General features: G+C 43.9%; 1 pseudogene; it reads right to left on the bottom strand.

Moving 5' to 3' along the window:
• Window positions 1-298: 298 nt before the first annotated feature.
• LOC121455367 lies at window positions 299-11,666 on the bottom strand (annotated as a pseudogene).
• Window positions 11,667-14,922: the final 3,256 nt, after the last annotated feature.

Genomic DNA, 14,922 nt, shown 5'->3' with positions numbered 1-14,922 from the left:
CATTAAACCTGGATTTATTAACTCAGTTTGATTGACTTATTACATCAGCAGTGGTGGATATCCAGTAACTGGTTTCTGTCCTCCCACCAGGTCCCACAGTTGTTAAGCACCAAAGAAATCACACAGAGGTCTATATTTTATAAACTGATTGCCCCATTAGCTCAGGCTTCTTATTAACTCTTATAACTTATATCAGCCCATTATTCTAGTATATGTTAGCCATATGACTCGGTACCTTTTTCAGCAGGGCAGGTCGCATCTTCCTTCTTCGGTGTCTGGACAGGACTGCGGAGGGAGCTCCGAAGTTATTCTTTTATAAGGGAATATGGCTGAATAGGTAGGAGACAGACTCTCCATTGTGGGTTCCCCTGATGGCTTCTGTAAGGATCATGGAGATGTCAGTCACCTGTATTTTGGAGCAGTATTTCATCTTATCCTCCCGAGGAAGACTACGGCTGCTTCAAAGTATGCATTTGTTGATGCGAGAAATGGCTGGGCCAAAAAAGATTGCGTGAGTCAAGATGGCATAAACTCTGGTAGCTCCAGCTGAGAGAAGTTTGTCAGCAGCATGACAGATTGTACCACCCGATCCTTCACACCTCCTGCTAGCACCTTGGGGTCCACTACATTGGCCTTCTTCCGTTCCTTGTGAAGCAAGGCAAAATCCACATCCAATTGGTCTGCATGGAGGTCGCTCACTTGGCTCCACCAGCATCAGGTGAGACAGTAGTACAGTTTCTCCACCCAGGTATATTCTCCCTTATCCACTTGAGGACAGCTGGCTCTGCATATAAATTGTCCACTGGTCTATCAGAAAAGCCCTGAATCTGAGATGCATGTAGATCCATGATGATAATATGATCTGCTCCTGCGACAGAGGATTTGCAACAAGCTCAGCTGAGATGGGAGCCGGCTCTTATCTTTCTTTCTTTTTTTTTTTTTTTTTGAGACAGGGTTTCTCTGTAGCTTTGGTGCCTGTCCCGGAACTAGCTCTTGTAGACCATGCTGGCCTCGAACTCCCAGAGATCCGCCTGCCTCTGCCTCCCTAGTGCTGGGATTAAAGGCATGCGCCACCACCGCCCAGTGGCTCTTATCTTTCTTATCTTGGCGGACATAAGGAAACTTGGGATGACTGGCGTAACCCGGCTGGCTGAAGCAATCTTGCAAGCGTTAATCATAATCAAAAGCTCCATTAGATTGGCATTAATCTCACCACACCCACTCCGAATAATGTAGACATCCTCTCCACATACACTTTCTCCAATTTCCACACAGGTCTGCCGAATTTCTTAATCACCACCTTGCCTAGCTCCAGGCCCAGGCGGTCACCAATTTTCTGGGATAAGTTCTGGTGGAACTCCCACTGAAGATTTTGATATTTGGCGTCTTAGGCAACTACACAACATGTTCTTCACTCAGTGGTCACCCCTGCTGCAAGGACTGGACCTGAAGTCAGTTGGTAGCCTGAACACCTACAGTGCCTGTCGCTCCGCCACCTTACAGTCCCGCCCAGAGTGTCTCTCAAGCCCTTTATTCTTATATGCCAATTATCTCAGGCATTTTGACATCAGGAGGGAAAGCTAACTCTCATACATGCTCTGGAGCTGGAGTTATGGATGGTTGGGACATGCTATGTCCCATATTTCTTCATCATCTTATTTTATCATGACTGATACCATCAAGCCACAGGAGCTGGCAACATTTGCCCTCCCAGGAGTTGGATGGCCAAAGCCTCTTCTAAAAGACAGTGGGGAGGGCTAGCAGTAGCCTCCTCACTTCTGTCTCTGATGTGGCCTCTGTCTCCACACAAATATGAGGCCATCTGTCACTGGCCTCACACTTCCCATTGTGAGGCTGTAACTGGGTTTGGAGAAGAGAATAAGTGGCAGCCAGCAGTGGCTTTTCATAGGTGGTTGATCTCATTACAAGGAACAGAGCTGTCCGTTGTATTCTTGGGAAATTGGCTCCATGCTCCCTATGAAAACCAAAATCCATGGATTTTCAAGTCATCTATATACAACGACATAGTATTTGCAGATAATTTAAGTAAATCTTTAGTTCCAGTTTGTTTTCTTTTGCTGAGACAAATGCCATAACCAAAAAGCAACTTGTGGAAGGAAAGGGTTTGTTTATCTTAGAATTCCAGGTCATTGAGGGGAGTCAGGGCAAGCACTTCAATCAGGAACTTGGAGGCAGGAACTGGCCATGGGGAGCACTGCTAACAGGCTTGCTGCCTAGTTTTTGCTCAGCCAGTTTACTCCCTCCCTCTGTCTCTCCTTCCTCCCTCTGTCCTTCCCTCCCTCCCTCCCTCCCTCCCTCCCTCCCTCCCTCCCTCTTTTTCCTTCCTCCCACCCCTTTTCCATTTGTTTGTTTGTTTGTTTTTGAGACAGGACTCACTATGTAGCCTTGGCTGTTATGGTGCTTACTATGTAGATCAGGCTGTGTTGAGTTCCTAGCACCCACATGGTGGCTCACAATCATGCATAACTCCAGTTCCAGGCAATCGGATGCCCTCTTCTGATCTTCAGAGGCACCAGGCATGCACAGGTGTATGAACACAACATGTAGACAAATACTCATACACATAAAAAAGTAAATAAATCTAAAACTGGATTTGACAAGGATTCTATTCTGTTTCTGCATGCTGGCGTTTGTGCTGACATGACATGACATGACATGCAGCATGAGCTTCAGTGTTCTGGTCACATAGTTTAATGACTACACTGGAACAGCATGGGGGGTTCTCTTCAGTCACTGTGTGATCAAGGATTCCTGCTCTGTGCCTGGACTGGAGTGAGGGACTGGGAAACTCGACTTCCCTTTTCCCAGATCCTAACACTTACCTATCGTTTGCAGCTACGAATGGAATAGATTTTATTCTTAGGTTACAGAGTTTGTTCTCTAGCTTAATAGCACTTAGTGTTCTGTTCAGGGTTTCATTTGTTTGTTCTGCTCCCCACTTCCTGGTTCGCAGCCTCTTGGCCTGTGGTTTAAAGGAATTGTTATGTGGATCTGCTGGTCTACTTCCAAGCTCTGTCTGTGGAATGCACGGCACAGCTCCATTTCTGACCAAAGGTCTTTGGAGCATGTCCTAACAAATTGGGCCAATGACGGTTATGACGCTACAAAGAAAAAAAGAAAAAGGTGTATTCTTTTGTTGTTGTTTATGACAGGGTCGCTCTGGGTTGCCCTGGCTGTCCTGGAACTAGCTCTGTAGACCAGGCTGACCTCAAACTACAGAAAACTGCCTGCCTCTGCCTCTAGAGTGCTGGGATTAAAGGTGTGCGCCACCATACCACAGCTTGAATAGGTGCATTCTTGCAATAGTTTGGCTACTTTGGGAAATGGCCACAAAGATGAATCTCTCTGTTGCATTATTTTCAACTAGAGTTGTTCTGCAAAGCACTGGGGAAGTAGGGAAAGATTCACCTTAGGTTTATGTCATAAGCTTCATCCTGCATCTTGTCCTTTCATTAATCAAGCTCCAGGAGATGCGGATCTTCTTCCTCTCTTCTACTGAGGCTGCACTGTGAAAGGATTTAAACACAGGAAGGCACCAAAGGGCTGACATGTGGAGAAAGATTTCTGCTAGATTTCCATATGAAATGTACATGGATTTTGTCAGTACTGAGCTGGGCTGTTTCAAGGTTTGGAAAGGAACCTGTCACTTAAGCTGGTAATACAGTCATTGTCCCATTTCCTAGGCAGGGTTTCACTGTTTAGCCCTAGCTATTCTAGAACTCATTCTGTAGACCAGGCTGGCCTCGAACTCAAATAGACCTACCTCCCTCTGCCTCCAGAGTGCTGGGATTAAAGACATGTGCCACCACTGTCCCACAAGACATTGTTTTATAATGTTAAGGCTAGATGTTTTAATATCTGATTTGGTATGCATGCGTGCTATAAAATTATCAAGATAAAATCAGCATTGCTCACAATGTGACAGGGCAAGGCACGCAGTGGGCCCTCCGTCTCGTATTCTTGCCGAGGCCATTTCAGGTTTAACTAGAATCTGATCTCCATGATGGAAAATTCCATGGAAAATTACCCAATTCTCTTCTAGGAACCACAGGTCAGGATGTCCTACCTAACTTAGAGCCCTTGTTAGAATTACTTGTTTGTGGGGAAATCTCACCCAGCTAACCATTCATCTTTGCTGCCTGTTTGTGCAGAACCCTCCTCGGGCTGGCTAGCTGCTCCTCTCAGCTTCTGTTAACACTGCTTTCTTTACACTGTTCACTCTGTGAAGCCCTCTGCAGCTGCTGAGCGAGACGCTCCAGCAAGATCTCTGCCCTTAGACACCCCATTATCTGGACATTCAGGGCCACACTTAGCTCCCCTAAACACTTAGGTGTGGTCCCAGCCGGATGGAATAAAGACCTTTTAATTTATTTTAATTAAAATTTAATTTATTTTTAAAGTCTATACACTGTGTAATGACCGCTCAGACACAAACTGACCCAAGAAGGAGAAAATCTAAGTAGGCCTAAATAATGAGAGGCTCTCTCGCTGAAATGGAGCTCACTGATTGGCTACACTGGCTGGCCATCCAGTCTCCAGGATCTTGCTGGGTCCACCTTCCAGCAGGGGCACACTGCCATGTGAACTATGCCATGTGGGTGTTAGAGAGCCATGTCAGGCTCTCATGCCTGCTCAGGAAGCATTTTACCCGCAGAGTCATCTCCTGGGCCAAAAATTCAGCTGCCTTTCTACATGCGAGCAACGAACAATCTGAAAACAACGTTGAAGAAGCAAACCTGTTCACAACAGCCTCCAGAAGAACAAAAATACTAAGGGTGCATTTAACTAAAGAAGTGCAGGAGCTTTTACATGACAGGCTACCATTCACGAGCCTGAACCAAACACTTTACTGTTGCAGGGGATTCAGAGGCCATGCAGCAGACACGCGACCTAAAACAGCATTCTTTAATTTCTGATATCTTATGAAATTATGATGATTTTTTAAAAATAAACTAAGCCTCTGCCACGTTACTTCACATGTATGTCAATACCTCCCTTTTCACTACAAGGACAGGGTTGGATATGGTCCACAAAACCAAAAATAGTGGCTATCTGGCTTTGCTGAATGCTTCTGACCTCCTGATTTAAATAATCCAGTGCTCAGAGATTCAAAGGCTCCCATGTCCACCCAAATGTATCTGGAAAATTTTATGTCATTTCTAATTAATAAGTAAATCAGTGCAGTGGACTGTTTGAAGGATCTGCCAAAATTCACACTGGCATCAGATTGCCTAGAACAGACAATATAAGCTTGAAAAAGAAAAACAAACTGAAATGACTTCCCAATTCCAAAACGTACTACCACTTAAGTGCGTCATACAGTTTGTAAAAGTACCAAGCTATTTTATTTAAATAAATGCAGGGAGGAGAGGGAAATTTCAGGAAAAACAGCTCAGTTCTATCAGATAAAAAAAATCAGACAGCCTTTTAAACAAGACAGCATAAATTAATTGTACATATTAATGGACATCAGGGGTACGTTTCCATACATGCATGCAATGTACATAATCAAATCCAATTGCCCCCCTTCCGTCCTCCCCATCTCGCCTTTCCCACTTCCACTATTCACTCTTCGGTCATCTAGCCAACATTTTTTAGTTTCCGTATATGAGCGAGAAGAGAAAATATAGCTCTTGCCTTTCTGCGTTTCTCTCCTTCAGCCTAACATAGAATCACTGGTTCCATCCATTTAGCAGCAAATAACAGGACTCCATTCTTTTTTATAGCCAAAGACTGTACTGTGCTTCTAAAAAGACGGGTGCCTGTTTGGACACTGCCACGGCGCAGTTGAACACAGCCTACAAAGTCAATGACTGTCTGACCTGCTGGAGAAAGTCTGTCCCCTTCTGATCTAAATCATCTCATGTGCAGAGGTTAAAAGAAGGAAGAGCCTTAGCTGGGGAAGTTTGATCACTGTGTCTGGGCCATCTGTGTTTGCTATTGATACCCCACACTGTGAGAGTTCCTACTCCAACATAGACTGGACACAGTGGCCTTCTTCCTGATGATTACAGTTCAAAGGAAAGAAAGACAACCTTGGGCACTAGATGTATTGGGCATTTGCAACTTCAAATTTTCTAAATAAAGGTTTTAAGACAAAGGGAGGTAGGGGCCTCTAGTCAGGTTGTGCACAGCCTCTAAATGGCAGCCATAGAACTTACAGATTCTCAGGTCCTAGAACAAAGAATCGGAGCAGGCCCCCATGGCCATTGGCAGAAATAGAGGTTGTGTGTTAAGGAGAAAAACATTCCTGAAAGTGGAAATGGCTAGAGCTGGGGGAAGAACCATCAATGCAGTTGCTTGAGGATCCTTGCTGCTAAATCCACCCTCTTTTACCGAGAACGCCCAACTTTTTCTTTCTCTGGTTCTGTTGCCCTTTCCAGACACTAACTGTATTCTTACTTTGCTTGTTGAGATAAAATACACAACCGCAGCAGCTTAAAGAAGGGAGGGTTTTCTTTGGCTCCCAGCTTAAGGGCATAAGCTCATCTTGGTGCAGAAGGCAGGGTGAGAGGAGCGTGAAGCATCCAGTCATCACCAGGAAGAAGAAACCCAGGAATGCAGATGCTCAGGTCATTTTCTCCTTCTTATACAGTCCAGGATCCCAGCCCATAAAAAGGTGCCACCCACATTTGGGGTGGATCTTGTCTTAACTAACCTAATCTAGAAACTACATCAGAGATATGCCCAGAAGTTTGTTTTCAATGGTGATTACAAATCTCGACAAGACTAAGCATAACGCAGGCCCAAATCCTAAACCTTCTCGTCCTGGCTCTTTGAATGGCCCTATCAGTCCGCACAGCTGTTCACAGACACTCATCTCTAACTCAAAAACGCAACTCCCTCTCACCCAGCTCCCTGCTCCTGGAGGTGCTCGGATTCACAGCTGGCCTGCTCTCTTGTTTTCCTCTCAGATTCTTACAGACCTTGAGTTTCCTTTTGATTCTGTTTTAAAAGTCTGTGATCCTGAAGACTGAGAACTTGCAAAAGAAAGCCCATCCTTACCAGAAATCAAGCATGCTGTTAAATACTGGAATTACTTTAAGTCCTGTCTTCAATTATTCTTAGCTCTGTGAGGACCATATTTTATTTGTTTTTGAGACAACGTCTCACTATACAGCCCTGGTTGGTCTGGAATTCTCTATGAATGTTAGACTAGCCTGAAAATCGGTGCGATCCACCTGCCTCTGCCATTGGATCTTTGGAATTTAAGGTCTGTGCCATAATACCTGGCCCAAGGAACACATTTCATGTTAAGAGAATCATAGCAGAGTGCCAAACACCTTATTTGTGTTTTAATAAATAAAGCTTGCATGAAGATCAGAGTGAAAAGCTAGCCACACTAGTCAGCCATACAGGCGAGGCAGTGGTGGCACACTAGTTTGCCATAGAGACTGGGTGGTGGTGCATGCCTTTAATCCCAGCACTAGAAAGGAATATAAAACGGGAGGAGATGGGTCTCAGGCTCAGTCTGAGGATTTGTGGGGGCAGGACTGCCCATTTCAGTCCTAGGTAGAGGTAAGAGCTAGTGGCTGGCCGCTTTGCTTTTCTGATCTTCAGCTTGAACACCAATATCTGTCTCTGGGTTTTTATCATTCATACTACAGCCTTCAGTCTGCCTTTCGTTTTCCCATTGACAGAGTGAGGAAACTATCAGGTAAGGGGTACAGTTCTGCAAGTTCTGAAGGAACCCGGGGCAGCAAGATTCCAACTCAGTGCCAATCTGGACCTCACAATGAGCTCTGTCTACCACATACATTGTAGCAGTTTCCCGCTGGCCCTGTGCCAGAGTTAGCAACCAGCAGCCACACCTGGCCTAGCTCCAGAGTTAGCACCTAGCCCTAATCCCTCCTCTGTGTTACAGATAGCTTTTGTCACCCTCTGTGATCTCCTCTGAGGGTTGGGTTCCCATGGATACAAAGCCTATGCAAACCTTGGCTATGGGGCAACCTGGAAAACAGTGGTACCTCCTGAATCAGGTATTTGCACTTGGCATCGTATTTTTGGAAGCTTCATTCAGGTTGTATTGAGCATATGGAAATCAACAGACTAAAGCGTAAATACGGGAAAAAAATAAAAACTGCCCTGGCAGGGCAGAAGGAAAGTACTTCATTCAGTCCACCGAGGCTGCAGAGGCTAAGTCCATTCTCAAGTGTCTCTGAGACCCGTGTGAACCAACACACCCGTGCCATGCCAGCTGTGACCTTTTGGTGCCCAATGCGTGGCTTGAAGAAGGGCAAAGGATCCGCTGAAGGACTAAGAAGGGGCTGGAGAGATGGCTCAGTGGTTAAGAGCATTGCCTGATCTTCCAAAGGTCCTGCCTGAGTTCAATTCCCAGCATGTGGCTCACAACCATCTGTAATGAGGCCTGGTGCCCTCTTCTGGCCTGCAGGCATACACACAGACAGAATATTGTATAATAAATAAATAAATATTTAAAAAAAAAAAAAGAAGGACAGAGAAGCAGGCTACTTTGAGAACTGGGACTCCAGGATCGGCAGGGTCATGGGGAATTTAAACGCCCCATCTCAGGAGCAACAAAATGTACAGTTGCTAAAATGCTTCTCAAAAGAAAAGGCAGTAACTCAATAGAGAAGAAGAAAGGAAATAAAAGGAAATTTCCCAATAGAAAAGGGAAAAATATTTAACCAAGAAAAAAAGGATTTTCCTGGGGGAAAAAGTGTGTGTGGGGGAGAATATTGATTCAAGGCCTAAAAATTAAAAGGCCCCATTAAAAAAAAAAAGGAAAGAAAAAAACCTTTTCTCAGTAGAAATAGAGGAGGGAAAAACGGATCTTTCCAATATAAGAAATTAAACATAGTTAAAAATCAGAGCTCTGCTTTAAGAAGACCTGGGTTTGATTTCTAACATCCACACTGGACTGGCTCACAACTACCTAAAACTCCAGCTTTGCAGGGGGGAGGGGGAGCCGATGCCCTTTTCTGGCTTCTGTGGTTACTGTACACATTTATGTGTGCCCAGACATCAATGAAGCAAAGCATCCGCATACATAAAATAAAAATAAATAAAATTTTAGAAATGAAAAAAAAAATCAGAGCTCTGTCTCTCTGGCTGCAGGCTGCCTGTCGGCTCTTTCTGAGGTCAGCACAGAACTGCTGTGAAAACAAGAGGTGGGCCTCATTGCCGCAGCCTGAGAGAGCACAACAAGCCCAGAGCTTAGAATTCTCTTGTATTCACTTAACATTGGTTAAAATTTTGTTGTTATTGTTTTTCCCTCAGAGTGGGAATAACTCAATATTAAAGGTCCCTTCATGGGAGAAAGAAGGATTTAAAACAAGCTCAGCTTCTTTTAAGAACAATTGGGATCAGGGCATTAAGTCAATTGCTGTTTAAATTTCAAAGATATTAGTAATCCATTGTTTGGGAGACGTTCTCTTCTCTTGATTGCCTAATTACTGTTTAAATGAAAGTTTAATTTGGCTCTGCTCTTTAAGTTGCTTTTTAAAAATTCATGGTTAGCCAGGCGGTGGTGGTGCACGCCTTTAATCCCAGCACTCGGGAGGCAGAGGCAGGCAGATCTCTGTGAGTTCGAGACCAGCCTGGTCTACAAGAGCTAGTTCCAGGACAGGCTCCAAAACCACAGAGAAACCCTGTCTCTAAAAAACAAAAATAAAAAAATAAAATATATTTTCCAGACATATTTTGGAAAGGAGAATGAGAAAATAGGGTGAGAATTAAACTATAGTATGTTATATAGTACTAAGTGGTGGCAGGCAGCGGGCTCTGGGAGCAGCCAGTCCCAGGCAGAAATGGCTGCCGGTCCCAGAGTGGTGGCCTGAGCAGTGGTGTTGGGCCATGTGGTGGCAGACAGCGGGCCCTGGGAGCAGCCAGTCCCAGGCAGAGACAGCTGCTGGTCCCAGAGCAGTGGTGGTGGGCCATGTGGCAGCAGGCAGTGGGCCCCAGGCAGAGATGGCTGCTGGTCCCTGAACAATGGCTGGTCCCAGGCAGGGAGACACATGGCAGGCGGGCAGAAGACAGAAACATGCATAGACACGACATGCAGGGTGAGGTTGAATGTTTATTCAGGGGTTATGGAAGAGGAAGGGTGAAGGGAGGACAGAGAGAGAGGGAGAGAGAGAAAGAAAGAGGAGGAGGAGAAAGAGACAGAGAAGGGGGAAGCGGAGAAGTGGGGAGAGAGGCAGATGGAAAAGAGAGCGAGCTCAGGCTGGAAGCTGAAGATCAGCCTGCCTCAGCGGATGGGGGAGGGAGTGGACGTGGCTTGTCTCTTAAAGGGACCAAAACCATAACAACATCTCCCTTCTCTCTCCAGTTAACTCTACATCAGTTAGCCAGCACAGGTCCATGTCCCACCCATTAGGAATGTTTCTTTCTTTCTCCTCTGGGCCCAGGCAACACCATTCTTCTCAAGGCTCATTCCATTCCAGAATTTAGCCACCTCTTGCTTTTCCCAGCTAGCTTTACTTTGTCTTCGTATTCTTCCCCTTGTATCCTTGCTGTACTCAAAGAAAAAAAATAGACTAAAAATGTCAATAAAGATATTTTCTAATCTGATTTGTTTTAAAAACCAGAAGGAATTATGAGAGCTTATAAATATATAATAAATATTTAATTTGTACTGTACACAAAGGAGAAGTGATAATGATAGCTTATGTCAATATTTAAGTAGATAACAATAATGTTTTAGATAGCTAATATTTAAGGTAGGTAAACACACTCTGTTTATTTCCTCCAAATTAACTCTGGACTCCATGACATATATAAGTATTACAGACAGATCTACACACACACACCCGTTCTTTATTACTTTATTACTCAGTTTCTGGGTTCAGGAAGGATGCTTCCTGCAATAATTCAGAGAGAACCCAGTGCTCTAGGAAAGAAAGGCTTTAAGGTCATCCGCTAATCCACTTCTTTCTTTTCTTTGTTTAATTATTTGCTTTTATTTTAAGTTAATTGGTGGTTTCCCTGCATGCATGTCTGTGCGTGTGATGGTGTTGGATCTCCTGGAGCTGAGTTACAGAGATTTGTGAGCTGCCATGTGGGTGCTGGGAATTGAACTCAGGCCTCTGGAAGAACAGCCAGTGTCAGCTAATCCTCTTTCTAGCCCTAAAAGACACACGAAACCTTCTAAAGCTTACCCAGACTAGATAATGATGCAAGAGGCCAAGTGTGTGTCGGGGGGAACTAGATATGGGATATTGTTTATTTTTGGTTTGGTTTTTTGAGACAAGATTTCTATGTAGCCCTGACTAGCCTGGAACTTGAAATAAAGACCAGGATGGCTTCAAATTCACAGAGACCTGCCTGCCTCAGCCTTCCAAGTGCTGGAATTAAAGGCACATAACACCACATCCAGCCTGATATGGGACTATTGTGAGTTAGCTATGTTGGTCCCTGACAGCATATTGCCCTGGGGTGGGTTTAGAAGAAAGCCCAAGCAGCAGGATATAAGTAGAGACTGCTCATTCATTTTCCAGCTGCCCAGATCCAAATAACCAAACAAAACTATATTAATTATGACACTGTTTGGCCAATAGCTTAGGCATATTCTTAGCTGGCTCTTACATCTTAAACTAACCCATTTCTATTAATCTGTGTATCACCACGAGGCTGTGGCATACCAGTAAGGTTATGACAGAGTCCTTTTCCTTTGGCAGCGACATGGCGTCTCTCTGACTCCACCTGCTCTCTCTCTCTCTCTCTCTCTCTCTCTCTCTCTCTCTCTCTCTCTATCTCTGTTCAGATTTCCTGCCTGGCTTTGCTCTGCTAAGTCACTGGCTGAAACAGTTTTATTCATCAGCCCATAAAAGCAATACATAGACAGAAGGACATCCCGCATCAGTGGGATTTCAGATGGCAGTAGGAAAAAATAGTTTTACCTCCTGTGGGGCCTTGAGAAGCCAAGAAATCTTAGAGCATCCCCACACCATCAAACGTAGTACCAATACCCATCTGGAGCAGACACAACACCAGTACAGACCCCTGAGCTCGAAGACAAGACTGTAGTGTCTTGAACTGAGGATGTGGATACTGGAACTGGTGATGTGTTCACACCCTCTAGTACCTAGAACAGAAAGGCCAAGTAGAGCAATCACAACCACTGCCAAACCCGCAAGCCACACCCTCTGCAGGCCACACCCACAGGCCTTACCCTCCTCAGGCCACACCCTCCCTACTGGGGTAAGAGCAGCACAGAGATAAGCACTGGAGGGGAAAATATCACAAAGGTTCTGCTCTCATTAGAAGACAGCAGCTCAAATCTTCACTGAAGGAAAAGCAAGATGGAGTGGAGCAAGCTCTGTACCCCCTAAAACCTCCAGGCCAGTGGCATACCTGGCGGATGAGAGACCTGCCCTTTTCACTTTTATTATTTTTTATTATGGTTGTGTTTGCTTTTATTACCTGTTTTATTTTGTCATTCCAATGTACATAGTATCCGGTGTTATAAGAACACTTTCATTGAGGAGCTAGTTTCTTTTTTTTTTTTTTTCATTTGTTTCCTCTCCACCCCCAGGTGCTGGGGACCAGACCCAGGGCATTGTATATGTGTTTGCTAGGCAAGTGCCCCTCCACTGAACTAATTTCCTCACCCTTTATACAAGTTTAAAGTGTCTTTGGGTATATTTTTCTCCATGCGCCTCTGTCCTTTTATGTGCTTCCTTCTGTTAGTTCCCTTCATTACACTAGGAAATTTTGCACCTATTTCCATTATATGTCTGCATGTGTTATATATAAGTGGTATTTTATATATATACAATCACTTTATGTATTTATATGGAATCTATAATTTACAGATAGAAGAGATACTAATATTTTTTAGGCACTGAATTAATTCACTTAATGCGGGGAATCATCTTCTTGTAGAGGGCATAATTTCATTCTTCTTTACAACTGAAGTAAATTCCATTGTGTGTATGCCACGTTTTCTGTACCCATTCCTCTGCTGATGGACGCTTAGGTTGGTTCCATGGGCGTGAAATTCTAGGATAGGTTGACAGAATCCTTTGAGTAAATATCTAAGAATGGTATACCATATTACATGGTCTATCTATTTATTTGGAAGAACCACCTTCTGGTTTCCAGAGTAACTACATTAATTTAAATTCCCATCTGAATATAAGAGTTCTTTATATCCTCATCAGAATCTCTTTTCCTTTTAAAAATAATAAAATTTTAAATAATTCTTAGAGAATTTCTAACAATGTATTTTACCATAATCATCCTTTCTACTCTCCCCAACTCCTCCCAGCTTCAAAACCTCTGTTGTTGTTGTTGTTGTTTTTTTTTTTTATCTGAATGTGATGTGCAAGATTTCAATCCCAGCACTCATGGGGCAGGGAAGATGACTCTGTGGATTCTAGACCAACCAGGGCTACATAGTGAGACCTTGTCTCCAAAACCACTTAAAAAACAACCCACCTGAGTTTAAGTGCCACTTCCCATGTGCTCAGGAGTATGGGGCCATCCACTAGAGTACGGTTTACCTACAGGGGCTACACCCTTAAAGGAAACTGACTCTCCTTATCCTGACTCTCCTTTCCCAGAAACTGTGTGTCAATAGCTCAGCTGTTAAGAGGTGGGAGTGTGGGAGCCCTTCCCACCTCCGGGATAAAATGCTGACTGACTGGATCTTCAGTAGGTCTGTGCCAGCACTCACAGCTGCTGTGGTCCGTGAGGACAGCAGTCCTGTGGGGTCCACAAGATGCCACTTCGCTCCAGCCCTTCTGGCTCTTACAGTTTCTCCTTCCCCTCTCCCTTGGTATTTTCTCAGTCTTCAGGGGTGCATTTTGACTTGGCACTCCACTGACACTTATTTTCTGCTTTTTTTAAAAAAAAAATATTGATTTTTATTGAGCTCTACATTTTTCTCTGCTCCCCTCCCTGCCTCTCTCCTCCCCTTCAGCCCTCTCCCATGGTCCCCATGCTCCCAATTTACTCAGGAGATCTTGTCTTTTTTCTACTTCCCATGTAGATTAGATCTATGTATGTTTCTCTTAGGGTCTTCATTGTTGCCTAGGATTGTGGGATTGTGATTTGTAGGCTGGTTTTCTTTGCTTTATGTTTAAAAACCACTTATGAGTGAGTACATGTGATAATTGTCTTTCTGGGTCTGGGTTACCTCACCCAAATTGGTGTTTTCTAGCTCCATCTATTTTCCTGAAAAATTCAAAGTGTCATTATTTTTTTCAGCCATTTTAGATTCCTCTGTTGAGAGTTCTCTGTTTAGGTCTGTACTCCATTTTTATTGGATTATTTGTTCTTTTGATAACCAATTTCTTGAGTTCTTTGTATATTTTGGAGATCAGACCTTTGTCTGATGTGGGGTTAGTGAAGATCTTTTCCCATTCTGTAGGCTGTCGTTTTGTCTTGTTGACCAGGTCCTTTGCTTTACAGAAGCTTTTCAGTTTCAGGAGGCCCCATTTATTAATTGTTCCTCTCAGTGTCTGTGCTACTGGGGTTATAGTTAGGAAGTGGCTCCTTGTGCCAACATGTTCAAGTGCACTTTCCACTTTCTTTTCTATCAGGTTCAGCGTGGCTGGCTTTATGTTGAGGTCTTTGATCCATTTGGACTTGAGTTTTGTGCATGGTGATAGATATGAAATCCAGTTATGCCAGCACCATTTGTTAAATATGCTTTCTTTTTTCCATTTGATATTTTTTTGCTTGTCAAAAATCAGGTGTTCAAAGGTATATGGATTAATATCCAGGTCTTCGATTCTGTATTTTCTGCCTCTTTATCAATTACTATTTTGTGTGTTAACCACAGTCCACAGCAGGAAGAATGTTTCTGATGAAGACAAGGATCTCTGAAACAATATAGCCTATGATACAGAACTATTGCTAAAGATAGACCACTTTGGACACAGGACTTAGAAAACTGAGCTGGCACTCACCAGGAGCTTCCTCCCTCCTGACTGT

Source organism: Microtus oregoni, unplaced genomic scaffold (genome assembly GCF_018167655.1).
Source record: "Microtus oregoni isolate MIOR12 unplaced genomic scaffold, Mior012 000013F_ref0000133, whole genome shotgun sequence".
Classification (NCBI taxonomy): domain Eukaryota; kingdom Metazoa; phylum Chordata; class Mammalia; order Rodentia; family Cricetidae; genus Microtus; species Microtus oregoni.
Note: the sequence above shows the minus strand (reverse complement) of the source record. Positions and strands in the feature narration are given on the sequence as shown.